The sequence below is a fragment of the Ciconia boyciana genome, chromosome 15, assembly GCF_034638445.1.
Source record: "Ciconia boyciana chromosome 15, ASM3463844v1, whole genome shotgun sequence".
In the NCBI taxonomy this organism is placed as follows: domain Eukaryota; kingdom Metazoa; phylum Chordata; class Aves; order Ciconiiformes; family Ciconiidae; genus Ciconia; species Ciconia boyciana.
Genome location: NC_132948.1, coordinates 10,022,128 through 10,049,447, shown reverse-complemented (window position 1 = coordinate 10,049,447; position 27,320 = coordinate 10,022,128). Strand labels below are relative to the sequence as shown.

Below are 27,320 nucleotides of genomic sequence, written 5' to 3'. Positions count from 1 at the left end.
CCATTTGTGCTTTAAATCTTGCTCCACATCTTTGTATTTCCTGCTTATGCTGTTCATTAAAGTAGTCTCCTGTGCCCTGTTGTTTTGGGGCTGATAATGGATAGCAAAATGGTACACGCTGAAAAGAAAATTTCTGTATAAATAAAGCGGTGTGCTTTTACCTGCATAAAGTGTCTTGTAGATATGGGGCAGAAACCCCTTTATTTCCCCCTCTTTTGTGTTTGTAGCTGGGCCCTGAAATGTATTAGTGTTCTTTACGTATCCCCTCGAAGTCCAGTTTATTAAGGCATCCCTTCCTCCCTGTGAAACCTTACACTTCTGTGGCTGCAGCACAGACTGTGGTTTCTTTCCAAATGAATCATGAGGGTTTTACAAGCTGTAAAACTTCTCTGGAGAGCTTAAGGGTGTGACCAGCTTACAAGCATGGATGAAGTTGTTTTGTGGGTTTGGTTGGGGTTTTTTGTTTGTTTTTGTTTGTTTGTTTTTAACTTTCTGATTTGGGTCTGAATATATCCTGAATATCTGTTTGATGCTTTTGATTGCCAGCAGGAATTTCACGCCCCCCCCCCCCCCCCCCCAAATGGGATGCAGCACAATCCCAGGCTCTTGCTGTGGCTGCCCACAAAGCTTTGCTGGGACTCCCTTGAGGACTGGGTGTAGGGAATGATAAAACTTTATTAGTGTTAGTTCCTTTAGTCTATGTAAACTTTTTATGAGGAATAAGCTTATGCATTTGGAGGACAAAAGTTGCCCATTTCTCTGGCTGGGCTTTGCTTAAGGAAAATGTATCTTGTTCCCTGCCTTACCAGCTCTTTGCCCAGCCCCAGGGCTGATGCCCTGTTCCCCATGGAGGTTGATTTGACAGTCCAGCTTAGTCCAAGCCACTTCTCTCCAGATCAGTTTGACCTCCTGGCAGTCCCTCTTGAGGAGTGTGGTACAAGAGCCCTGCAAAGGGGACCGTGGGTTGGGCAGTGCTTGTTCCCTCAGACTCCTCACCGTGCCTGGTGAGCTCTTCTGGCAGTGGGGTGTTATTGCCGGAAGGCTTTGCATGCTGGTGTTTGCCTGTCCTGCTGCAAATGCAGTGCCAGGGTATGTGACGTGCAGTCCTACTCTGTCACCACCTGGACTTGGAACGCGTAACCAGTCCTGGGGAGAGCTGGCACGTCCTCTCTTGCCTCTGGCATGTGTGCTGGGCTGGGAAAGTCTGGAAATCAAGGGTATTTCCAGTAGTTTTGAGCTCTGGGTAGGAGCCTGTTAGGTGTACTCCTTGCACAGTGTCACCAATAGCTGTTCCTGGGTTTCTGCAGGCAGTCCCTCTGCTCTGACTCAACTAGAAAGCAAGTTGGCTGCCCAGAGAGAGACATTCTCCGGAGCAGGGCACTGGCCAAGAAATCTGGAGCTGGCAGAGAGCAAACCAAGCAGGTAGGAACTCTCAGGAGCTCTGGGAAATATCTTTTTTTTTTTTTTTTTTTTTTTTTTTCTTCTGGCATATGCCAAGAGTAGGTGGTTCAGAAGGGGAATACCTGACACAGCATGATGGCAACTTACCCAGCTGCCCTAACGGAATGCTTTTGCCAGGAGCCTTTGGACCTGTTCTTCTTGGTGTAAATAAAATCAAATAAATAAAATGCTTGTTACTATAAATAAAGCTAAATGAGTACGATTACCTTGAGTCTCTGGATGCACCTTACATGGTCAGCATTTGTTCCTTTCTCCCTCTGCAGGCAATTAATGGAGAAAGAGGGGACCATCAGTGTGCACAGACATCAGCCAGGCAGCATGAAGGCTCATAATAACTTTCTCCTATGATAAAAGATATTTTTATGGTCTGAATTTTTTATTTTACTTTCCCCCTGGTGAGAGAGAATTACTGGTGACGATAGTTGGTAGACCAGCTCCTGTTGGGAAGCACTGAATGGAGGAAGGATTTATTGAAGGAAATGTGTGGTGAATTCCTTGATAAGCACTTTTTTTCCTTATTTAAAGAGGTTGTTTATAACTAAGAGACCATTAGCACCCAGGAGGTAATTTTGTTGTAGCAGTACCTTATTGAATGAAAGCTTGCTAGTCTGTTTCTGGATGGAGGCTTTGCCTCTGCTTTGTCTCTCTCTCTGATACTGTTAAAGAAATTCTGTGATTTTTGCAAAGGATACTAAAATCGGGGGGGCATAACTACACTGTAGAGAGTCCTGGTCAGGTTACTGCCCTCAGCTCTCCCTGTACTAAGGAGCAGTCAGAACTTATCAGTGTAAAACCTTCCACACCAAGGGAGTAAACACCACAGATTAAACAGTAAGGGATGCTAAGCACTCTGCATCCCTTATGTGAAATGGGTTTTGTTACTTCTGGCCTGAATGCTGACCTAATACTAATAATTCTATATTTAGACATACTGCCATATTTTCCCCAGGGTAGCAGTTAAGAGATGGGGGGAGAAGTGTATGGCAGCAATAGAGTATGGCAAAGATTGAGGATTGTTGCTAGAACAGAGTACCGGTTTGGTTTAAAATAATCTTTCATGTGCTCAAAGAAAGGGTAATATGTTCCCAGTTATCCCCATCCTAAAAGGGTGGGAGTCAAAGGACTCCACCCAGTCCTTTGAACTGTTGCTGCAGGATGGCTAATGCAAAACCTCTTTTGGTGGAAAAAATGGTGAGGAAGGTCATGTGTATTTTGCATCTTCCCCCTTTTTACGCTCCCTCCAGTTAAAGCATGTTTGGGCTAGAGTGCACTGAGCTATGCAGGTGCAGAGGATATTATGGATTCTCCATATTGCTAGCCCTAATTTTAGCTACACTCTGCATGGTTCATGCCAATACTCACCCACTTGCATTTGCACTTTTGGTAGCAGTCATTACACAGTGTGAGCTTCATACATGTGCTGCTCCTCCTGGAGCTCAGCTGGCGGCAGCAATTTGTATTCCCCACAATAAAATAGTGGGGTTTGCGTGGGTAAGGGACTAGTGGGAGGATGCTCACATCTGTGAACGTGTCCATGCTGTGCTGTGCTTGTTGCAGCCTGTTGGAGGCAATTGGATGGGAGGAAGGGGAAGAGAGATCTGTAATTCCCTTCTGCTTTTCACTGAAGTAGAGAAATGGCTCTGCATTGCATGTTACGTTCTCTCGTGCACTTTCACTGTGAAAGGACTCCCAGTCCAATTTGTCAAGGCAGAGACTTGACATGAGTCCAAATGCACTCAACAATAGTCTCTCTGCTGTCAAAACCTCTCCTCCTCCTGTGATAAAAACAAAGCTCCCGAGTAACACTCCTCTCCTTCCTTCCTGTGCCTCTTAAGAAAGACTCGGCATCCCAGAGTTGTTCTGGGGAGGAAGTTTTTTACTGTGTCCATTTAAAAATTTGACAGAGCAGTGCATTCAAGACAAGGTAGCCACAGAGAAATGATTTGGATTTATGCTTTCTTTAATTGGACCACATAAGATTTTATTTACTGATGGTGTCCAAAGGGAGCTGTCGAAATATTACAGAAAGAGTGAATGCATCCATTGTGGTGATATGCTTTTGATAAATGCATTATGGCATAGTTATGAAGTCAGGAAGAAGCCTTAATTACTCTTCTGAAGCCATTAGAGTCTAAAGCAGCAATCTGAGCTCTTGTTGCAGTTGTGTTTTATATTTCTTCACCAAAGACTTCAGCACAAAACAAATGTGCTTGTTTTAGAAGATAATTTTGCCTTTTATTTCCTTTGCCTTTTTAAAATGGTGCAGAAGTGACAGCGGGTGCTTGAATATGATAGCAGTGAGCTCCATGGATTCACGTAAATAAGAAAATACAACCTTTACACTGAGCACGTACTGCTCCCATTGGCAGGGAAGCCAGTGCCATATGATCTGCTGACTATTTTCTCCTGTTACCCATACCCGTATAGCATAAGAAATTGCTGAACTTGATTCTCCCATCTTAAAAAGAAAAAAAAAAAAAGGGAGTGGGGGGAGAGAGGGCAGGATTGGTCTCCAGGAGTCTGGTGTAAAGCTTCCTCTGGGGCTAGAGAAGGAGAAAGGCTGGTCTTGGAAACTTTTTATTGCTGAAAATTGCTTTGGGAGATCAGTCAGTGTTATACCCTACACAGGGGGTCAACAAACTGTCGGTCCCTGGAAGCCTCTGCTTTTCACGTCAGCTGTTCCCCGCAGCACAGCGCAGAGCCTGTGCTGTCTTGCTCAGGTCTCTCTTGACAGCAACCACAAAGCAAATTATTTGGAGCTTGTACCAAAAATGTGTGCAAAGAAAGAGTTAAGTTTTCAGATGTTTGTTATCTTTTTATCTTTTAAGTTATTCAGAGAAAGACTGTTTAATGCTCAGTCACCTGTTTTTAGTGCTTTGTAGATGTTCTTTGACTCTCTGGTAGTGCATTATTTATAGCAGATGTTAATTTAATAGAGTGAACTTTGTTACCCTTCAGGATAAGCATCTTAATTTAAAAAACAAAACTGACAAAAACATAGTTGTAAATCAAAGGTTAACAGGCATAGCAGTGTGAAGGTATTGTTTGCTTGGTTGTTAAATTGATACTGTGCTGCTTTCTTAAATGGAATATTTCTTTAGTGACAGGAAGGTTAAGTACGAGTTGTACCGTTGTGAGAAAGGAGGAATGAACCTTACTTCTTAGTGTTTTTCTAAAGCTGATTGCTTAAAATAATTGCAGGTGCAACATGGTAGCACTGAGGCTTTTTAGGGCAGCTGTGGGAAGCAGCTGGTTGGTTTGGGGCCCCATCAGCAGTGCTGTCAGCTGCCTCTGGCCACTTCATTTTCACACGGGGTTCAAGCTGGCTCTCACTTGTCCTCAGTTTGGGCTCTGACTCTTGGCTGTTTCTAGAGAGCAGCGAGGCCCTTTGCTCATAAGCTTTTGTTTAAGAAAACACCAGTTGAAAGAGCCCTTCCCAAGAACAGGCATATTCTTGGCGTACCAGACCTCCCAGTGCAGTCAGGCTGGGAGGATGGTGGCCTTCATGTCTTGCGTTGTGGAGTGTCTGAGTCTCGGGCCATGTTGTTCATGCTGAGTCTGGGATTCAGCCTCTTCAGTTGACACTCAGAAAGATAATTTTAGAGATCTCAAGAATGTCTGCTGAATATGTTGAAGCAGTTTTGTCCTTTTGCAAAAGTGTGTTTATCTTTGCTGTGGGACAAGGTCTAGTGTGGTTTACGAAGGCTGTGCTCTTAGGCTGTTTTTCTGGTTTGATTCAGTTATCAGTAATTAAAAAAAAAAAAGGCAACAACCCACCCCCCACCCCCTCAAATATCCCCCTCCCTCCCCCCCAACTATTCTAAGGCTGTGTGGTTTTTTTTCTCTGTGTGCTTTCTGCATACTGAGCTGGGGAAGGTGATGATGATAAATATTACCGCCTTGTTTCTGAAAGCTGTTGGGTAAGATCTCTCACTGCAGCATCTGAAGCATTACTGGAAATATTCTGAACTGTTATAACAACATCTCTGGTGTAATTTTTCTTTTCCAAAAGTCTTTCCCTTCCCCCTATTTCTGGGTAGAAGACACTAATTAGCAGGGAGATTCAGGTGTCAGCAAATGTGCCAGGCTCTTGAATCATGCAGCAGACAGGGAGTGCCGAGATGTTCCCCTTCCCTTCAGATGGCAACGTTAATTCTCAGAGTACACTGGTAGTGCTGCTGCAGTTTTCTTTATGTTTGTTTATTTCCAAACTTTAAATGCTTCCAGTTATGATGTTTTTCCTGATTGACTGTTTGTTACAGGCTTTGGTGTTCTGAAATTTGGGTTGACTTCTTGAAGTCTGGTATATGGCATTAAAATTCTCGGAGTGCTACGTCTCTGTAGAGTGATAACACTCCAGATTAAACCTAAGCACTACTACTCCCAAGGAGATAGGCTAAGTATTTTTTCCTCTCCAGAGTACTCTACTCTGAATAGCTCTACAATTAAAATTGATATATCTTTACTTGGTTAATCTAATACCTATTATTTCCTCTTAGTTTCAAATTTGAGTCGTTTGGGCTGGTTCATGCTTCAGAGATCTAATTTAAATGAAGTTGTTCACAGGTATAAGCTTGTAGATGTATTAATCGGTTAACATGAAGCTCTAAAGAACTGCTTGAAGAGTCCAGAGAAATTTAACAAGATGACTGTCCCACTTTCCATGTCTGCTCCTGCCCAGGCACCGTTCTGTTCCGTTGTCATCGTTCCAGCCCGTCTCACCAGCCTTCAGCATAGTGCATCCTAAACTGCGTGTATATTTATTTATTCAAAGGATTTGGACTTAACGTCTAACTTGCAGTTCCACAGTTTTCTGGTTAGTTAAAATTTTCACCAGAAGGAGCCTGGAGTTACTGCAGTGGTGTTGCTGGATTTGCATTTCCACTGGCAGGTTTGAGGGCAGGTGCATGTCTGATGGGCACTGCCCAGCTTGTCCCTGCCCCAGCGCGGGGATTTTATCCAATTGAGCTCTGTCCCTTGCAGAGTTTTCTGGGAAGTGTTTCACCCCAGCTACACACACGCGTTAGCAGATACTGAATCCAGCCGTTTGTTTTCAGGCATTTGGGGCAAACGCCAACAGAAAATGGCACAGAGGACAAAAAGTAAATTGGCCTTCTAAAATCCTTTCAGCTTTAAGTATTACAGATATAATTAGAAACACAGGCAAGGATTATTATCCTATAAGTGCCTTTCTAGTCTGTTCTGCTTTTGTAACCTTTCTTTTTTCATCTGTCATTCTGTCTTGCTGCATTGTTTCTCCTTACAGCCTGGCGTCTCCACCATCATGTCCCATTGCTGCCTTAACGCTTTGCACTGAGTCTGTTTGCTTTTCCCTTCTATTTACATCGTAGCTGTCATCTTTTGGCTCTGCACTGGTGTTCCCGTGAAGCCCCCATCATTCAAACAAATAGGTAGTTCTTATTGCTGCAAGAAAATGAAGAGCTGCCCTCTGCAACTGCTCTCTCCCCAGCTCCCTAGGCTGCACATCCCCCTCTACTACTCTGTAGATTAAGATTTTTGTTTTGTGGCTTGTTTTTTTTTTTGTTTGTTTGTGGGTGGGTGTTTTTTTTTTTTTTAAATTGCCTCAGAAGTGGAAAGTTGAAGCTTTGTGTAAATTGGTCCCTGCAGGTGCTGATGTGGGGAGCAGGGGTGCAGCTCTGTGCTGGGAAACCCGCTGTCAGGCAGGAGCTGCCTGGACATTGTGAGAAGGAGAGCCACTGCTTTCCTGTAAGAACACACTCCAGTTTGCCCAGGGATTGCTGTCAGTCGTCTTTAGGTCCTTTTACATGCAGCAGAACTGTCCTCCAGTGGGACCTTAAAGTTCAGGGTGGGGAATATTGTGGAGTGTTTTGTAGCTGCTTTTGCCCTTGCTCAGCCTGTAGTCTGTTACAGGCAACGCTTTAAGTCTTTGCGGCTTGGTCTACTCTGAAAAGCTTTTTGGCAGAGCCATCTCACTTGGGAGAGAAGTCTTGTTTCCACCGTCACTGCCCAGTTTGATGGTTACTTTGATTAGGAGCGCGCAGTTCTCAGCCAGCAGGTTCCCCGCTGCTTGTGGGGTTGCACCTCCTCACCCTGACCAAAAAAACCCCAAACCCCAAAACCAGATACCTAAGAGCCCCTGAGTGGGAAGGGGATGTGCCAGTCAGCCCCTGGAAGTGTACCTGAGCTCAGACAGCGAAGCCCTTCCCTGTCTGAACACTGCGGTGTCTGGGAGTGCTGGAGAACCTGGGAGAGGAGTCATCTGATGCGGCATAAAGGTGCTGGTCTCCAAAGACCTTTGCTCAGGATCCTATGGCTTTTCCTCCTGAAGGTTATGGCCTCAGGCAGGACTGCGAGTGGGAGTTGGGCTCTGTAGAGTCTTTTTATAGATGCACTTATATTTGCTTGTGTCAGCGTTTAGTGACTATTAAAGATGCTCAGCAGCTCCAAGTCTGGGGTCCAAAGCATGTTGGCTTGAGCACCCAGAAAGGAGTGGCAGCTGCATGTAAAACAAACAAACCCCCCTAAAATACTAATGCTCCTTATTTCTCAGATACAACTGAGATGTTCAGCCCTGCCCAAAGGGAGATCGATGGTGTGTTTGAACTCCCTGTTGCTTTACGTGTATGTGAGTGTGTTTATTTTATTTAAGGAGTTGGTACATAATCAGTCTTAAAATTAACTGACTGCCTGTTGACTTGTCACCCTGTGAATGAAAACACATTGCTTGTAATTTGTTTGACATTATTCTGTCCTGTTGTCAGGCTTCTAATTACATTTAGAACATAACCCAGATGTCTGTCTGTCTCCTTCTGTCTCTTATTATTATTATTATTATTAATCTTTTTATTGTAAAACATGGAAGGAAATATTTCTCTGAAGTGATGGAAGTCTTTTTGGTCCTCTGTCTTTTCAGGAGATTAGTAGGTGGTTGCAGGTTTATCTCTTAAAAACTGCATTCCTTTTAAAAGAAGGTGTCAGTTTGGGCATCCAAAATTGCTAGTCCCTTGTGACTTTGGATTGACCTTCTATATGCTTTAGGGGTATTGAAACATGTCTGTATCTACATTAAAATGTTTCTCTAGATACTGCTTTCTAAAAATGAGCACATCCCCACCTTATTTATTTTTAAAGAAGAGATAAATTGCTTGTGCTTTTAGAAGATTAAAATATTAATGTATTTAAGTATGACAGTGGAAGAAAGGCGAGGCAGAAGGGGTTGCCCTTTCAGAATGTGCACAAATGAGCAATCTTTTATTGAATCCATTGGATAAGCATGTAATGTTCCTTGCCAACATTGGCTTTTGATAATTAGCAAAGGAAAACTCAGGCTGCTCAGTGTGAGGTTTTATTGCTCAAAACCTATCCTGCTCAAAACTTGAATTTTCCTAGATCCACAAGCTTTTAAGCACCAGAAACACAATTTTTCAGTAGCATACTGGATCACCAATGTACTCAAGCCCTGTTTTCCAAAAACATTAGGCCACTTAAATGTCAAAAGGCTGCTACTTTATTAATGGGACTTTTGAATGCTTTACCTCTGATCCCACTTGGAGAAAGCTATGTTGGCCACCGAACAAGCTCCATTCCCCTTGTGGTGGTTCTTTTTTAGCTGATCTAAATTTGCAAGGCAACGGGGATATGTGGAAACTGTTTTTAGGGATAAGAAACTTGACTCTTGGTCCCCGCTGACTTGGGTTTTTCGGTGTTGTCGATTGCCAGCTTTCCTAGCTCCAAGTTGTGGAAGATTACTATTATATTTAAATGCTGTTTCCTTTAGAGAAAAGAGTCAGATCTGGCTGGCTCCAGCAGGGGACAGATTTTTCTGTTCTGCAAAGCTTTGCTCAAACAGAGCTCATGGTAGGGGAGAAGGCAAAAGTATAGGAAGGACACAGTGGGTTGCCATAGGCAAGAAAAACTGGAAAGTAAGAATAAAGGAAATAAAGCATGTGTTCAATACAAGTGATATGTGTGACACTTGGGTATAGAGACTGCAAATTATTATGTGGTCCCTGCCATTAAATACAAATACATCCCTGATTTTCCCCTCTGCATCCCAGCCAACAGGATCTTAATGAAGGGCAAACTATGCAAACAAATCCCCTGAACCACTTCTGCCTCAGCTTGAAGCAAGCTGCGTTTTGTATTGCCTCTGTCGTTCTGTGTCGGTGTGATGGTGCTTTTTGATCTGCTGCTGCTGTTACTTGGGGTCTGGGCATCTGTTAGACCTGCCACCTGGGGCAAAGGGCTTCTGGCTGAGCGACAAAAGGTCGTTTGCTGAATCTGGAGTAAAACTGCACCAGGGACAGAAACTAAACCCTGGGTTTTTGTGATGGAAGAGCCGCTTCCCTGGAGGGGGGGAACAGACTGGCAGAGTCGGGCTTGGCTTAAATACTGCTGGGGTTTGTGTACCGAGTGTCTCATCGTGGAGATCGTGATTGGGAGAGAGGCTGGAGGGAAGGATGTTGTCACTTGAGGTTCCTCTCTGATCCCTTCCTGCTTTTGTTGGCAGCTAACAGTTAAAGAGGGAGAAAAGGCATTTCTGGCTCTGGGCATCTGGGCCCACGCCTGGCTGCCGTCTCCATCAAGGGTCTGTTGGCCCCAGCTGCCTTTGAAGATCTTGGCCTTTATAGGAGCTGACAAACAGGAATTAATTGATGACTCACCAGCACAATAATGTCAGAAATGCTAGTTTTATTTTGCTGTTCCTGCATGTTCTTCAACCTGTAACTATTTTATGTGGTTTTTAGCCTGAAGAGAGGTTATCATGTCCATGTACAGCAAAGGATGAAAATTGAGAGTGGGCGCTTTTGGAAGAAGAGTGTCTGCGGTGCAGTATAACACTGCAGGTGGATCGGTTTGCTTCGTGTAAAAGAAGGGAGTGGGGGATTGCCAAAGCCTTGTTGTGAGAAGCTGGTTTCAGTCCAAGTGGTTGGTGGAGCAAAAAAGGGTTTCTCTAACGGTTTGGTGCTTGGTTTTTACTCTTGTTTTTTCTCCTGAAGCAGCACAAAACAGGACTGTGCTACCTACCTACATTTGTAGCCTTAGGTTCAGGAAAGCTGTCTGTCTGCATGTGTTTTCACAGTTTGGGGCTTAAAGTGGCAAGTTAATTCTTGGACTGCGAGAGGGGGGGGAATCCTCGAACAATAATGCAATATGGCAGCTAGGGGGAGGAGGGAAAAAACCTGTCTTAACAGAAGAAGAAAAAAATGCTAGTTTATAGTTTAGCTAATGAGGTAAGGAATTAACATAATATAATTATATGAATTAATATAACAACATAAATTTCTTGAGTTGTCTTTGTATTTATTAGTTGCTGTGTTCACTAAGTGGGGTTTCCAGTGGGTACAGCTTTTTTTTTTCCCCTATGATAAGTTCCCTTAAGAAATTAAGGGATTTATTAGCAGAAGCCATGTGTTTTCCAGCCTTCAGCTAGGACCAGGTATCAAGGAAGAGTGAACCCTTTCACGTTTCTCTTTGAGCACACAGCAGCGCAGAGTGAAATGGGCATTGATCCTCGGTGTGAGCCCATTGCATGCTGCACGGGTCCCTCCTTGTCTGTGTGTACTTTGTTCTGGGCAATCTGTCTCTTGTGACAATACGTTTAGTATCTAAACTCTCTGCATTGTGTGTGGGGGGGGTTTTGTCGTGAAGGTTTTTTTTCTAGTTTGACTTTTGTGCTGCTCCTTTTAACCATACTTTCTTGTTGTTCCACAGTAAGCTTGGATATTAATTATATGATATTCAGCCTCTCCCTACCCTGTTCCTCTCTCACTGTGACAATAACAGCTGCTTGATCACTTTTGGTAAGAATCTTACCTTTGCAACTGCAACCTCCTCCCCACCCCCTGCAATCAACCAAAAAAACCCCCAGAGAAACCCCCCAAACCATAAAAAACCCAATGAGGCTTTGAAGAAATGTCAATGTCATTTAAATATGTAACACACATGCTCAGGCTTTCTCTCTGTACTTGCTATCTGATTTCCCTTCTCTCAATAGCTCTGACTAATGCTGGGATCTTTCACTGTTTGAGCTCCGCTATTTATGAATAGAACAAGTCTTATCTGAAGGCTTGTGAATGCTTACAAGTACGAGGGCGCTCAGATGAACAATGTGCATAAATAGCAAATAGTTGAAGGACCAAGTCCTCGGAATAACAATTGAGAAGAGACGACCCTGTTGTATATGTGATGAAGCAAACGGCTTTCCTGCTTGTCAGCTCTTTGGTTGCTGGCCCGGGTGAGGGTAAGAGTGTATTTCTGTTGCAGGGCTTGCCACGCAGAATTAAGTTCAGCTAGGCACTCGGGGGTGATCTCCTCCTCCTGAATCCCGCTGGTCTTACCAGGCTGAAGAGGTGCTTTCAGTAGGGTAATCTTTTGAAATGATGCTGAGGGCACCTACAATACAAATGATTATTTATTTTCCTTTACAATCAGTGTTGCTGACTGAGTTATCCTTCTGCTGCCCTGCTTTCTTCTCTACAACAGGCTGATTTTTCAGGAGTAGTGCTTACTTCACTCACTTGCAAAAGGCTCGTAGGACTGGCTCCATCTTTGACACGATTATCTCTAATGCTCTTCTTCCTCTTATTGCAGCCCTCCTGTGCGTGTTTGCTAAACCAGATGTTCACATCACACTTCGTGTTCCTCTCTATCCCTGAGCTGTAAGGGAGAAAGCAGGAGTGCTTGTTAACCTATGTAGTGCTCCTCTGAAAACAGGGTGCTGCCTCCCCATCCTCCCCAGGAGGAAAGAGCAAAGCTGCACCTACATGGTAGCATGACAAAGGCTTCTTTAAGTGCTTTCCACTCCTTCAATGGAAAAATCCTGGGAGCACAATGTTGTTGGTTATTTAATTACTGTTACCACGCAGTGTGTTTAGGGCAGCATTTTAAGTGTAACTGACATGAGGGCTTTGGTAAACTTGTTACTTGGTTCTGCTTGTAACAATTCCTAGGTCTCCCAGGCCCTACCTGGGGAAAATAATCCATTTATAACATCTTGAAAGAAGGGCTAGAGAGAACCTGTTGAGGCCAGGGCAATTCAAAATATGTGGTGGTATTGTTGATGCTCTCATTTTCTGCTGGGTGTCTGGAACTTTGGTTAGCATAAAAGATTTGATACTGGTTTCAATGCAGCATAAGCATAAAATTGCCCTTAGCTGCGTTTCCAGGAGGCAGCTAACACACATACGTTATCTCTGTAACATTTCAGTGATGATAAGGCATCTGTAGCTCTTCCCGTGACACGGTTTAGTAAATCCAGCAGCAGCCCTTTACCTTTACCGAGCTTGCCTGGCTAACTCACAGAGAATCTGTAGAGCTGCTTTTTGACTTTGCTGCAGAAAGTGGTGTGTAATGAGCACTGTAAAACCTGGTCGTTTGTATATTAAGCATGAACTCTTTCATTTCAGTCTTGTTGGGCTCTGGCTGCTCAGGTTCAGTCTTCCTTGGTCATCCCTGCACTAGACACCTGCTTCCCATCAAGGACATAGGCCAAAACACATCACTTTTTTGGTTCTCCCCTTTCACATCCCTTGTGCATTGTGTAGGTAAATTCTGCCCTCTCCCTGGGAGAAGAGAAATGTGCTCCTGATGTGCGGAGGGAGTACAGCACAGGGCCACAGCGCTGCCAAGGAAATTCAAGCCTGACTGGGAACAGCAGTGGCTCAACTTGGACTGGGGCAAGTGAGGGCTGTTCTCATGAGTGTGGTGATCACGCTGCAGTACAGATACGATTTTCTACATGGTATTTCTGGTACTGTTATGAACTGGTACAGCTTCATTGTTAATGTTGACCTTTTCCCTGCCCAACAAGACATCCATCTGCAGCACCCACTGGAAAGGTTCAGGAGAACAGTATCCTGACACCTGTTGTCAAAAACGGTCCCTTTTCCCCTTGCCGTAAACTGTCTCTTGTGATGTTTTCCAAATGGCAACCCTAAGTATGTAAAGATGCATGTGTTTTCTGTGAACACAGCTGCTGCTCTTGACCGATCTGCCAGAAATTCTGCTCTTCAAACACAGCTTGCTTCCTCCCGATGTCTGTCTCCCTGTTCCATCGGAAACAAACATTTTAACACAGCTTTGCTTAATGCAAAAGAACAACTAACTCTCCTTTTAAGGGCATGTTTCAGAGCATGAATGAATCCAAGGATGGGCTGAATCTACAGTCAAATGGGTGTTTTAGTTTAGACAACTGTATAAAGTATTTGTCGCTGTGGAAGATATCTTCTTCCGCTGCATAAAAATTCCTTAAGCAAGTGTGTCTGGGCAATGCCAAACCTGGTTAGTGTAGGGTGAAGCTGCTTAGGGTCTCTGCTCAAAAGAAAACTGAGTCCATGCTTCATCTTTGAGTTGAGTATTGCTCTGGTGCAAGGGCTTTCTCAGCAGCACAACCAATATTGGTAAGGGAGAAAGAACCGCAATTCATTTTACTACTTAAAAGGGGGGGGGGGGCAAAAAAACACAAACGAACAAACAAAAAACCCCCAAACACAAAACACAAACTTAAGAGCAAGCTGCTTTTAAAATACCTGCTTCTCACCTCTGCTAAAAGGGGCATCTAACTGAATTACAGAGCGCCTGGATCGTGCAGTCAGGAGTCTTTCCACATCGTGGTCGTCTTGCTGCCAAGGGCGTGCTCACAAGATGTCCTCTAATTTGGTTAGAAGTGCTCTTCCAGCAACCGTATTATTATAGAGTTTGAAATTCTGGAAACTGAGTGGATGCAGTAATACAGGATAGCTAGTGCTCTTTTTCCTTCTTTGTGCTAAAAAAGTCTCTGGAATGAGCTGTGTCCTGGTCTGGCTGCTGCTCCTGCTGGCTGGGGACAGCGGCTGCCAACCGGCTCCTCTCCCCTCCTGGTGCCCCAGCTCCTGGCAAGAGGCAGTGGAAAGGGCTCTGCAGAGCTGGATGAAGCCCTCCTCTGTCCTGCTGCACCTCTCTTCTCTTCAGGACTTGCTTCACCTTGCTGATGAAATGATTGCGTCTTCTTCACTGGGCCATCAGTAGGGGCCTTGTGACCTTTTTATCCTAGAGGTTAAATTTTTGATGGATGTGGGTCCTGCTGGACGGACGAAGCTGCTTTGGTCTGTAGGCAGTGTTGCCTGTGCCTGGATCTTAATGAAGAGAGTACCTGATCATGGTTGGGTTTTCTGCCTTATGGGGCTGTACTTTGATGTGAAATAGGGACAGACACGGTAGGAAAACTAGCTGCAGTCTTTGGGCTCTCAGTTAACACCTCTTAACTGTGCTGTTGGGTTTTTTTGTGTTTTGGAGTTTTTTTGCATGAGCTGTGGTCTGGACAGTCTGCTTAGCTATCTCTGCCATTTGTAAGTGTGTGCTCTTTTAAATAGGAGCATGTTTGAAACTGGAGTAACAGCTTCCTAAATGCCTCCTGTACAGCAGTTCATCCCGCAAAGGAGCAGCGTTGCAGGACGGGTAGTGACTCCAAGGGAGCAGCCCTCGTTCCCTTGAAAGAGAAATTCCTCAGTGTGTGCTTTCTGCAGTATGATGATGTATCTGATGCTGCTGTGTCCAGAAGATATCTGGGCCTTTTTATTGTAATCATGTTTGCGCATTCAGACCAATTTTGATGGTTATGAAGGTTCAAAAAAATCCCAGAGATCTTAATAAGCTAATTTGGTAACTGTTTGTGGCTTTTGTTGTTCCTCTTTGTTGTGAGGACAGAACTGGTTTATGCTGATGAGTGCTGCATGAAAATTGTATTATTAGTAATTACTGGTAATTTCTTGTCTGGAAGCTTCAGGTTTGTGGGAGCACTTAAATCCATTGGCTTCCGTTATTCCCTCTGGCTTTGCTGTAATGTCTCTCGGCACCGTGTACCTCAAGACACTTCAGCAGTTCCCTTTTCTCCATGGCAACTTCTCACAGCGGTTCCTGTATTGCAGAGAGGCAGTTCTCTCTCATTCTGCCTCAGTGTGGTTTTTCTGCCCGGTCAATGTGCATCACCGTACTGTACAGGCTTCCCCGAAGTGAAGGGAGCAGTGCCAGCCCTGGGTCATTAAGGATGTCGGTCCAAGGCAATGCCTCGGGGAAGGGGGGGAAGGCAGAGGACCAGTGTGCTTCACATTTTCCCCTTGCCCAAAGATAAATTGTAATTTTCTTTTTATTTTAAACATGTTGTGGTAATGCAGTGGTTTTTGTCAGCTGGCAAAGCTAAGGATTAGTCACAGAGGCTTGTTTTGTTTTCTTCTAGAGAAGCTGGCAGAAAGGTAAAAAGAAAAAAGCATACCATTTAACAAAAATCCCTGGAAAAAACAACCCTAAACCCCCAGCTTTTCAAAGACAGCTACAATATTGCTGTATTTGCTCAGGGAGCATCACCTGGCTACAGTGTCTCAAATCCCTCTTTTTGATTTAAATTAGCGACACTTCTGATTTTTTGAATTGTGCGTGGAAACATGCAGTGGAGGTAGTCTTACCTGGCATAGCTAAGGAAATGTTCAGTTAATTTTTTTCCTGTACCAAATACTGAGTTTTTTCACCAAAGATCATCATTAGAATAGAAATATTTTTATTATCCCCTCAGACTGAGATTAATAGAGGTGGACTCCTTAAAACCTGTATCTTCGTTTTGATTTGGTTTCTGGCATCCTAATTATTTCTACTTCTAATCGAGCCTCTCTATCTCCTTTCCCTTCATCTTCCCGAGTCTGATTGAAAGTAGCCTTAGTCCAGAAAAGCCAAATGAAGGAAATCTTTGCCATAGGTGAGATAAGCAGCATTTGTAGAGGAGGATGGCCGGTGGGCAGTGCCTTGCACAGGACCCGCAGCCTTGGCGTTCGCTTGCTGCCCCACGCGGTGTCGTCCCCGCTTGGGAACGCAGCCTGGAGGTGGGCGGCCGCAGGGTCATGTTTTCAGCCAGCTCTGGCAAAGGGTGGTGGTATGAAATTTGCCTGACAATAAATAGTAAGTATGCCCTGGGATATAATTGGTGAGGCAGTTCCTACAGATGTTCCAAGCTTTTGTGAAATGAGCAACCAAAAAAAGGAGTGAGGCTTGCGCCTTTTTTTTTTAATTTTTTTTTTTTTAAGATGTAGTAAGTTTATCTAAATTTTTGGCCTGTTTGGTTTTGTTTAATGTGGAATTCTAATGATCAGATAGTCTTAAAAAATGTCAGATTTCTTACTGGTTGGAAATGATAAAGGGGTGGGGGCTCTGGGGTATAAGCCTATGGCTCCTTAGTCCAGGTAATGAGGTGGCAGCAACTTTGATTCTACGTGTCAGCATCTTTTAATGACTTTTTGTTCAGGAAGGTAAGTAAAGCTAAAGGGCAAACAGCTTGTTTGCTAAGCAGTGGGCTCACGGTCCAGGTTGAGTTTATATTTGTAGCTTTGTTTTGAATTTTGTTTTTATTGGCTAAAGAAATGCTTACGTTCTTCTCATGCTCTGTGAACTCAGCTGCTGTGCCCTTCAGTGCCTCTGTACTCGGAGAGGGAGGAATGCATGTTATTTTGTGTGATGGAAGTGCCTATCTCTTTTCAGAGGCTCAAACTCTGTGAGATGTGTAAAACCTTTAAATGCCAAAATATCGGTAGAGTGACGCTAAACTTTCTTCTTGTCCAGATAAGTAATGGGAGATTTGCTCTGATTTGTAAAATAATAATTTCCCACTGGTTACTTCATGTAAATACTGACGGGTTTTTTTATGAATTGATCCCCCCCCCCCCCCCCCGCTTTTGCGAGAGAGATTTAACAGCACATGGAAAATGTGACTGACCCTTAAAGGTCAGATTCTAGTCTACCATTCTGGTTTTATTATCTCGCTTGTCAGAGAACGTAGCATATTTGCTCTATCTCCTGTCCAGATTTGCTTTTTTGTGTATATCTAATTTTTTTCCACGTGTGAGTTTTAAATAGGATTTCTATAAAATATGGTGGCAGTAAAGCTGTTCTCAGAATGTAATTTACTGTATTTTATAGCTTCTGCTGATCTTTTTTTAGTTTCTTGCTAATGATGATATTGATTGGAACATGGCATTTTTATGCAGCTGAAAGGAAAGGTTATGCTATTACACAGATTTTATTTTTTTTAAAGACTCTCTTAAAATAATTAACATATACAGGCAGCAGTTACCAGAACTCATTATTAAGTATCTGTAAAACCTCTAACAAGATAAACCGTTTAATGTATTGACTTGTTAGTGTCTTGAGCTCTGCTTTTGATGAAGTGGTAGGTAGAGTATATATTTAGAAACTAATTCCAGAAAAAACACATCCATCAGACTAAAGTATTTTTCAAGACCCAAAAAGCAATCATGTTTTTTTTCCTAAGCACAAAAGTCATGTGCTATCTATGAAAGATGCTAGTGGTAAAGCTTTGGCTTACCAAAGGGGAAAACAGGAGCAATCAGCTCATAACATCACAACCATAATAGGAGAGCAAGATGCACACATTGCATTCTTGCTCGTGTAGCTCCCCATTTGACGACTGGCGTGATTCGTATTCTTGTATAAGCTGAGCAGAGGGAACAGCAAAGATTCAGTGGCGTGAGCTGCTCGGTTTAACTTGCACATGATTTGAGTGCATGTGTGCCTGGAGCAAGCGATGTTAATTCGAGATGGGCTGTTTGAGCAGAACAGCTTCTCTTTAAGTACTGCAGGCAGCTTCGTGTTGTGCCACGGTAAGCAAGTTTGCTTTTTATTGCATGAAGATGGTGTTTGTCGTGGGAATTTCTGTACAGTCCCCGTGACAGTCACACTAAAATTTGTTGTTCTTTGAGCTAATGAGCCTGAACCAAACATCTCTGACCTTTTGAAAAGTATTCGTGTCCAGATTTGCTTCCAAACCTCCTGGAATTTGGCTTGGCTTTTATTTCTGGCTTTTGTAGAAAGGTGCTACAGTGTGTAGTCAATTGAGCTTAGCACCGGGCAAGCTGTGGATGTTATTGCTCTATCTGGGAAGGGTTTGGAGATGCATCAGGCATTTCACCGAATGATTCGGTTTGTAACAAACAACCTCCTTCCGTGCATGTTTGTGTCTCTCCTGGTAGAGCTGGCTTGCCTCTGCCAAGCACTGGAATATGACTAGTTTTCCAGAAGAGCAGAGCATCCCGAATTATTTAAAAGCCATCGCTTGGCATTCTTGACTGTTTTGGTTTTTTTTTTTTCCTTTTTCTTTTTCTTTGTCACACAAAAACACTTATCTGAAATAGGCAAGTGTGCAATGGAACATATTTAAGCTCTTTTTTTGCTGGGAGTGGCTTATTAGTTTACAGCTGAAAATTTGTGCCATTGGTAGTAATGTGGCTTTTTGTTGGTGTTTTTTCTCTGCAGGGAGGTTTGTTTGACCAAAAGAATCAATTGCTTCTCTTGCACATTCCAGTATTTATTTGCTTAATTGATCCTGCTAATGAGGAAAACATATGTGCTGGAAGGCTTTACCCAGTCTAAGGAAAAGTTAAGAACGTTCCTTTGTGTTTAGTGACACTAACAAGAACATCCCTGAGTAACAGGGAAGAAAGTTGCTTATAATGCCCAACAAGTTTGTCCTCTGAAATATCCCTACAGGGAAAGCATGGTTATTCCAATCAGGCAGCCTGAGGGACTGAAGAAAGTTTTTTGTTGGCATCAGTTTGGTGTTAACTGTGTTACCTCTGAATGCCCAAGCTGCTGGAGAACTGGGGAGGATCTTGCACATGTATATTTTTCCCACCAGAATTACTTATTTTACCATGTGTGTTTTATCTTGTCAGCCTTTTGAGGCTTTTCTCTTTCCCACTGTGGTTTCTATGGACATGTTGTGGGTTTGGGTGGTGTGTAGTAACCCTCATGACTGCAGCACAGTCACTTTCTGTATTGCTTAGCTTGTGCTAATTTTGTGCCTGAATCGTGCTTCAGGAAAGGGGCAGAGGGTGTTTGACATTAACTAGGGATGCCAGTTACAGAAATGGCAATCCAAAAGAGAGGCCTTCTCCATCTCCTAGAGTTGAGAAGATTAAGCCAAAAAGCATCAGAAGGCGACGTTGCCAGGTGGGCTTGAGGATGGACCTTAGGGTCACCAGCCCCCTGGTGTGTGATGCACACTAGGAGCAGTCCAAGGGATGGGACTGTTGGTTTGGGGAGTGGAGGAGGAGAGGGGCTTCTGTGGCTGACCCCGAGAAGGACGTTTCTATCAAGTGAAAGGTTTGTCTCTACCACCTTTTTCAGAAGAATTGGTACGTGCTAAAACATCTAAGGGAACTGGGAGTGTTCCTAGCTCTGCACAAAGCTACATGCATTTTTAAATAAAAACTGCTGACATTTCTTTCAACTCTCCTTATTTTGAGTCAAAGCACTCTCTTTTCCAGTATTTCTCAACATTGAGGACACCAGGCTGGGCAGCGGAGATATTTTAGCTCTGCATACAGGATTAGGGGTGTCTGACGGGGAAAAATGAGGCACCTTGTGTTCCAGCAAACCAGCAACTTTCCATTCACCAAAAAAAGCATGTGGTATTGTCTAGCTGATGGTTCTGTGTTGAACAAGGCTTTTAATCTGCAAATACTGTCAATCACCTTCACAGCTGAAGAGCTTTAAGTGGGCTGTGCTTGCTGTTACCATAACTTTGTGTGTGCTCATCTGCCGTACCAGCTTAGGGAGCTTCTTCCAAAGAACTGTTTAGTACAGATGGCAGATACTGTAAGTGTCTTCGGGTATAGGAACTGAACTCTAAAGGTATAAATGCATTTAGTTAACTAATCTCCCACTTTGAGTAGGACTTTAAGTGATAACTTAAACATTGGTCCTAGGGCACCTCAAACCATAAATAAGGGGCCAAGATGGGATTTCAGAGACTGCTGCCTTTGCAAATACCACACTTTGCAGTTCACTGTTCTTTCGAGTCAGACTTTAAGACCTCCTCATGCTCGTTAGCTTTCTTCCTGGATGCTCCCATTGCCCTTGGCCTGGCAGCATTTCTGAAGTAAGAGATGCTTGGGATGGAAGATGCTAGAGGAACACAGAAAATAATCAACTTTGTCCTTGTAATCTCCCCTTGTGCTGCACCCAACAGATGTTGGCTTGGGTGAAGACAGTGGAAGAGCCTCTCCCAGGAGGGTTTCTGTAGCCGTTCACAAGAATGCTCTTTGAGAACATCACCGGAGGCATGGATAAAACTGGAGGTATTAATGCATGCTTTTACCATGTCATCTCAGCAAAACATTTTCTCCAATAAATGTGACAAGCTAACCCGGGGCTTCCAGAGAGTTTGTCTGAAGGAGTTTGTCCCTAAATCCCAGAGGAGCTCAGGACTGGGAAGTGTTTGGGAGGCTGATACTGTTCTTTTGAAAATCTTGGAGGTGATTGCCACGGACAGGAATATGAGAAAATTACTTCTTTCTCCTTCAGATATGGTCAATTTATAACTGTTTGGCTAATCTGATTATCTCATCTTCCCTGGGATGATAGATGTGATAGATAGCTGTGGTCTGTTTATTTGGGTTCTTTTGTGCTAAAGGAGCACATGACCTTATTTTGAAAGTGTAGAAACTTTTGCAGGAACAAATACTGTAAAGAGGAAAATGTAGCTTTCTCTACTTTGCCCTGTGACAGGCTTTGAAAATTTGGTGGTTATTCTGTAACACAATGTAGTTACAATCCTGTCTGTCAGCATGAAACTGGAAAATATTTTCAGCTCAAAATAAACTCCACAAGGAGAATAGTTTCCATGTTATCCCCTATTCAGAGGAAAGCTACTGGACTTGAGTCCTAAATAAAGATTCCAGCCAACTTTGGTGCTTTAAGAAACAGTAGTGGTTGTCCTAAATTTGACCGCTAGCTTAACAAGTCTGCTTTTCTGCATTGCTCTTTGCATTGACCAAGTCAATGGACCAGGTTTCACATCGACTTCTCAGTGTGGCTGGTGCTTTCACTTGCTTTAAGAGAGTGGTTTCATTTGTGTAAAATGTAAGATAGAAAACTTTCCAAAATGTATATATTGAGCCATCAGTTAGTTGGCAAGTCATTTGCAAAGCTTGCCATTGTCCTTTTTTCCTCTTTAGCGCCCCTGGGAAAAAAAAAATGCATTAACCTGTGCTTTAGAAGGCAATTATTTGCTTGAGTTTGGAACTTGGAAGTTTTCTCTCCCATTAGCTAATTATGGCTATTATGTTCTATTGTCATTATTGTCACTCAGGGTATTTTTGAAAATTAAGGGTGAAAAGTGACTGCATAACAATGAAACTCATCAAGGAGGCTCCCCGAGCCTATTGTGAGTCACCCTTGCTGATTTTAGTGACAAAAATAAATTTTCCTTTACAACTGTTGACTCCTGCAAGCCCCACAGTTACTCATTGCGGGAGCAGGAGCCGGTTTGTGTTCCGGCTCACGCCTTGGGAAGAGCCACCGCCACCAGTGCGTGGCCAGAGAGGCATCTCGCCCGCCTGTGGCTCCTGTCCGGCCGGTCAGCCAGCTTCTCGCCTCTCCACCTCTAGCCTAGGGCTAAGTTGTTAAGCTTTTTACTAGCTTTGGATGTTTTTGATCTTTATCAATTTTATTAAAAATGTTGAAGCTGAATAGTGCTGTGCTGAGGAAGGAGGGGTAGCTGGTTCTTGGCAAAAGCTTGTGTTTTAGTGGGAGAACAGAGAGGATAAGGTCCTGGATTTACATAATTGTTGATGCCCGCCCCCCCCCCCCCCCCAGTTTCTCTTCTCAGATCTTTTGTCTGTCTGCACTAAAAAGTTACGGTGAATGAGTGGAAGACATCAGCAGGGCAGGCAGGCTATGGTATGCAGCACTCCTCTTCAGGGGAAAAGCAACTAGGAGAGTGATTAAGGACCTCTTACTTTGTTAACCTCACACAAGAAGCACGATTTCAAATTACCTTTTTCTGCTCCTCCTTGCTTTGTTTTTGTAAGGAATTGCCTCAGTAGAGGTCAGAGACATTGGCCAGCTTCTCTGATGTGAGCTGCAACCCCAGAGGAGCTGTCAGTCTGGGCAAGCCAACGGTCTGCCCTCAGGTCCAAAGTTCTTCTGTTCCCAAATAATAATGTGCTGATTCACTTTCCTTCTAGCTGCCTTGCTGTTCCTTGGATAGCATTCCTACTCATGGTAGGAAACAGAGTTTTATATCGCATGTTCTGCTGAGACATAATCCTGCCTCTAGCAAGCAGGCTGGGGTTTGGAGAGGCTTCCTGTATGGGCAGGTGCAATATAACTAACGGCTTGTGAGAGTTATGGGCATCTTTTAAAGCACCAGTTGCACAGCTCTCGGACACCACACAAGATGAGATGGACCACGGAGCTGATGCTCAATGGCAATTTGTCTTTTTTTTCCTAATCTCTCTCCGGCATTTCTTCATCCCATCACAGCTTGGTGCCCTGCTTGCAGCTGGGAGTGTTATGGATGTGTCTGTTGGAGACAGTTGACTTCCAGAATTTGGAAACTTCATAGTACTGTGCTGAAGAGAGGTGGAGAGGGATAAATATATTAGTATATCACACAGATGAAGCCATAAGGCATCAGGCCGGAATGAGCTTGCCTTGTATCTTAACTGTGTGACATAAACACGTAAATTGTGCACCTGAGCAACTGAGGCAATCTTTTAGAAGTGGTGTATGTAATTTAAAAAAAAAAAAATTGTTAGCAGGCTGTCACTAAAAGTATGGATTATTAGTGCTGCCATTGCTTATGCTTTGCTTTTCTTTCTTGTAATTATCATGACTGGTATTTTTAGGGTAGCTTTGCAGCTTGTCTATTTTCTGCCAAGTTGGCTAAAAATGTTGGTCTCGCGTGACATGATGTGCTGGTTTTGGCTGGGATAGAGCTAATTTTCTTCACAGTAGCTAGTATGGGGCTGTGTTTTGGATTTGTGCTGGAAACAGTGTTGATAACCCAGGGATGTTTTTGTTATTGCTGAGCAGTGCTTGCACAGAGTCAAGGCCTTTTCTCACCCCACCCCACCAGCGAGTGGGCTGGGGTGCACAAGGAGTTGGGAGGGGACACGGCTGGGACAGCTGACCCCAATGACCCAAGGGCTATCCCACACCATATGCCGTCATGCTCAGCATGTAAAGCTGGGGGAAGAAGAAGGAGGGGGGGGACGTTCGGAGTGATGGCGTTTGTCTTCCCAAGTAACGGTTATGCATGATGGAGCCCTGCTTTCTTGGAGATGGCTGAACACCTGCCTGCCCACGGGAAGGAGTGAAGGAATGCCTTGTTTTGCTTTGCTTGCGTGCACAGCTTTTGCTTTCCCTGTTCAACTGTCTTTATCTCAACCCATAAGTTTTCTCACTTTTACCCTTCCGATTCTCTCCCCCATTCCACCGGTAGGGAATGAGTGAGCGGCTGTGTGGGGCTGAGTTGCTGGCTGGGGTTAAACCATGACCCATGATAAATACTCTCTTGGAAACCGATGCCTTAGATATCTGAACTTCCCCTTCTGCTGATGTCTGGATTCATTCCTTAAAATTGCAACAGCAGGAGCTGGGGGAAACATGTCCCTGTTTATTGAGGCTTGTGCATATGGCTGTTGCAGTCTTAAGAGTAGCTTGAATAGTCTTTGCAGATAAAGCTGATAGCCTGGAATGTTTTTGTTTGCTTTAGCTTTTGGGTGGTATTAGCCTTAGTTGTAACCTCTTTCAGTTTCTGTTATCTTTTTATATGGACTTCTAGAGCTCTGATCCTGCAGAGAAATCCATGCAGATAGAGTCCTTCTGGGCTGAGGGCTGAGGTCGCAGTAGCGAGGCCAGACACCAAGCACGGGGTTGCTGATGTACTGCTCTCGTGTGGCGCTTGCCTCTCTGCTCGGTAGTGCTCAGTCTTTCCCACTGAAGTCACAGGGCTTTTCTGGTTTTATTTATTTACTTACGTTAGGGTTGCCCTCGCAGGAGCTTTTCTCTGCTAATGTGTTTCTTGTCTGTGTTCGTAAGACATCGAGGTATATGTTTCTTTAGAGGTGTTGAGGACTGCATGTTGCTGGTGCTCTACCCCACAACTTGTCCCTGCTATCTTGCCTGAGCTCTGACCTGCAGCAGTTATCTCATGGCCAGTTGGCCCCACTCCGAGGTCTGTGGAGCCTCAGCACGGGTTGACAGTATCCTCGCTGCTTCAAACGACCACCCAGAACAACATGTCTACTTGTACGTTACATATGTGAAGACCATGCTTAATCTGAAATTTCAAGGTTGTAGTAAGAACTGAACCACTGGTAAAAGTGGGAATAGCTGTATGTCCCTTTTTCAACAACACCCTTCAATTCCAGGCGGGCTATGAGGTGCTACTGGGTAGTACTTGGGTGGAAAAGGTGTTGGGAAAAGGCATCATTTGTGTGCTCTTTCAGACAAGGTACAGCTCATGAACGAGCCTTTGCCTTGTGCATTTGGGCAGTGTTGTGTAGGTAGACCTGAGGGTTTCCTACCTGGCTCTTGCAGCGGTTGACTGTATGTGCTATTGCAGCTGACGTTGCTGGGAATACATCAAAATACCATCCAGAACTTGTGAAAGGCTAATGTGCTATTTGTGTTATTGATTTCTGGACTTTGCTGTCATTCAGGGTTTTAGCTTACTGATATAAGCAAAATAAAAGCAAATGTGTGGAAAAGCAGAAATAGAACTTTTAGGCTAATGAAGCTGTATTGTCTCTGACAAATGGGTAGCTAATCTGCTGGAAAAGGGGGAGGGTTGACTTTTAATGAGAAGTTATTAGATGTTGAATAGCTGTTAAATTGCTATATTAATAAAATGGACAATCCTCTAGCTTGTCTCCTTAAAGTATTCTATTAATTGAGAACCCCCTTTAATCCATTATTTTAAAAATTAATTAACATTTTGAAAAACACTTCTTTGACTGTAGCGACCTGATACAGATTAAACTGGGGCTATGTCATGACTGCTTCCTTTATGTACTTTAGCTGCAATTTATGGGCTCTGTTGATAATACCAACTTCATACATAAGAGCTTAAGACTTCTAAGAACAAGTCTAATGGGTTGACTTTTTTTTCACAGCGTTTTGAATTGGCAGCAAATAGAAAAATAGAAATGAGATGAGAAAACAGGGTTTGGTGCCTGGAGTGAGAACTTGGATATTATTTTCAGTTCAGCTACTGATTTCTGGTTTGACTGTGAGCCAGCATTTGCAGTGAATTTTGGACTAAACTGTCCAAACTTAACTGTCCTCGGACGTTTGCATTACCTGTAAAATGCAGGTAACTTTTATCACTCAAATAATTGTCCTTTTCTTCATGCTATGCTGTGACCAAAGTTGAAATGTTCAAGCCCTCTGGCTCCTCTACCTGCAAGGCACTGTTACACTTTCTGAATATGCCAAAAGCTCCAACTTCTGGTGATTTTTCACTTTCCACCTGTCAGTTCCAGAGGCTTTTAGATGCTGTCACGCTTGCAGCAGGCGAGAAGGGTGAGCAGCATCTTCTCTCGTGGTCACACAGGTCTGGTGCTGACTGTTAGGGGCCAGCATACACGTGGGCGCTTGATGTTGTGTCTAAGAAAGTCCGGATCCTGAATCAGGTCACAGTTCAGACAGCAGATTTGTGTCAGATATAAATACAGCTGTAATGCTCTTTAATGAAGGGCATGTGTGGCTCTTGCAAAGGCTGTGTGGCAGTCCTGCTGTCTGATAGCTAACAGATGAAGCTGCAACAGCGAGGATGGAGACATTCTCAAGGTGTGAAACAACTGGCCAGACCATAGTGAGAATTGTAAAGCCAGGACAGGAAACTGCACCATTTGATCAAGGCCTTCAGAGCTGACCCTGAAATCTGAACTGATAGGGTTTGACACTTTCTGCTCTGTGCTTTGCTTCCTCAGGTGTTGTCAGGCTGGAACAAGGTTTCCATCCTATGCTGCACCTAATGAAAAGGAAAATTTTGTGCCATAACCCTTTGTGGACTTGCTTGTGTAACACTTTCTTACAAAGAACACTTCAAATTGTATCTGGAGTGTCCTTTTTGGGTATTTGGTGGGGAACAGAGGCGAAAATGTTATTTGAACTGGCCTTGGAGTCAGGAAACAGATTTTGTTCGTTTTGTTTTGATCCTTATAAATTGCTTTCCTTTGCCCCATGTGTACAGAATGACCCCTTATTGTAGGACACCCTGACTTGTGAAGTTTAATTTTTAGTTGGAGAAGACAGTTGAAATCCAATTTACTTTGAGGAATAAAACCACACAGAATTCCACACCAGTCCTCAAGGAACATGAGAAATCCACCCTTGGGAAAGCTCTCTGTTTGCCTTGTTGGGCTGAAACCACAATATGTGGTCTAGGGCTGGTGGATGCTTTGTTACATCCAGAAATTCTCTGTAGGAAGGAGAATCGTTTCCTGGAGAGGAGTCTGAGTGAAGGCACATCTTGGCTTTTTGAAACCAGTGGCAGTGGGGAGAGGCTATGGGAGCGGTTCAGCAGCAGAATGGGTCATAATAAAAGGCCAAAGGAATTGCTTCAGAGTGTTGTCTTCTGGATTTGACAGCTGAAAAAGTTAGTTTGTTTTGTGATTCCTAAGATATTAATGCCACTATTGGGTTCAGAGCACAACTTAATTACATCTGATAATGTTATCCACAGCAAGGATTGTTTGCACAGGGTTTTGAGAATACTGCTTTAAGTGAGGGCTTGAGCATCTTTTAATCTTGACTAGCTTCTTTCCTAGTTATTTGTAGAAACAGTCAGGAGATCGGTAGCCCTTGTAGAAGAGGGAGGGGTGAGCATTTGGTTGTGGCCGTGCTTATCCTGAGTGTCATGAAGCCACACATGGTGGCAGGCTGCCTGGGTGGCTCTGCTAGCCTTCATTCAAGTTACTGCATCAAGCAAATCTGGATCTACCCAGACTTAAACAAAACAGAAAAGTTCTTGAAGCTTTCAGGCGCTTTCCTGCAGGAAAAGGGCATGTCTGCATGCTATGGGAGGTGTGGTGGGATGTGTG

At 43.7% G+C, this 27,320-nt stretch overlaps 1 protein-coding gene across 10 annotated transcripts in view; it reads left to right on the top strand.

The window, feature by feature from the left end:
* Positions 1 to 27,320, top strand: part of PITPNM2 (phosphatidylinositol transfer protein membrane associated 2) — a 141,977-nt gene that overhangs the window by 30,216 nt on the left and 84,441 nt on the right. For 2 of the 10 annotated variants that reach the window (XM_072880452.1, XM_072880451.1), the window contains one exon: positions 1,308 to 1,422. The exons of 7 other annotated variants lie outside the window; for them this stretch is intronic. The gene's annotated coding sequence lies outside the window, so the exon portion shown is untranslated. Of the gene's footprint in view, positions 1 to 1,307; positions 1,423 to 11,780; positions 11,796 to 27,320 lie in introns of those variants that run through there. One more of the 10 variants, XM_072880453.1, reaches the window with a different exon arrangement.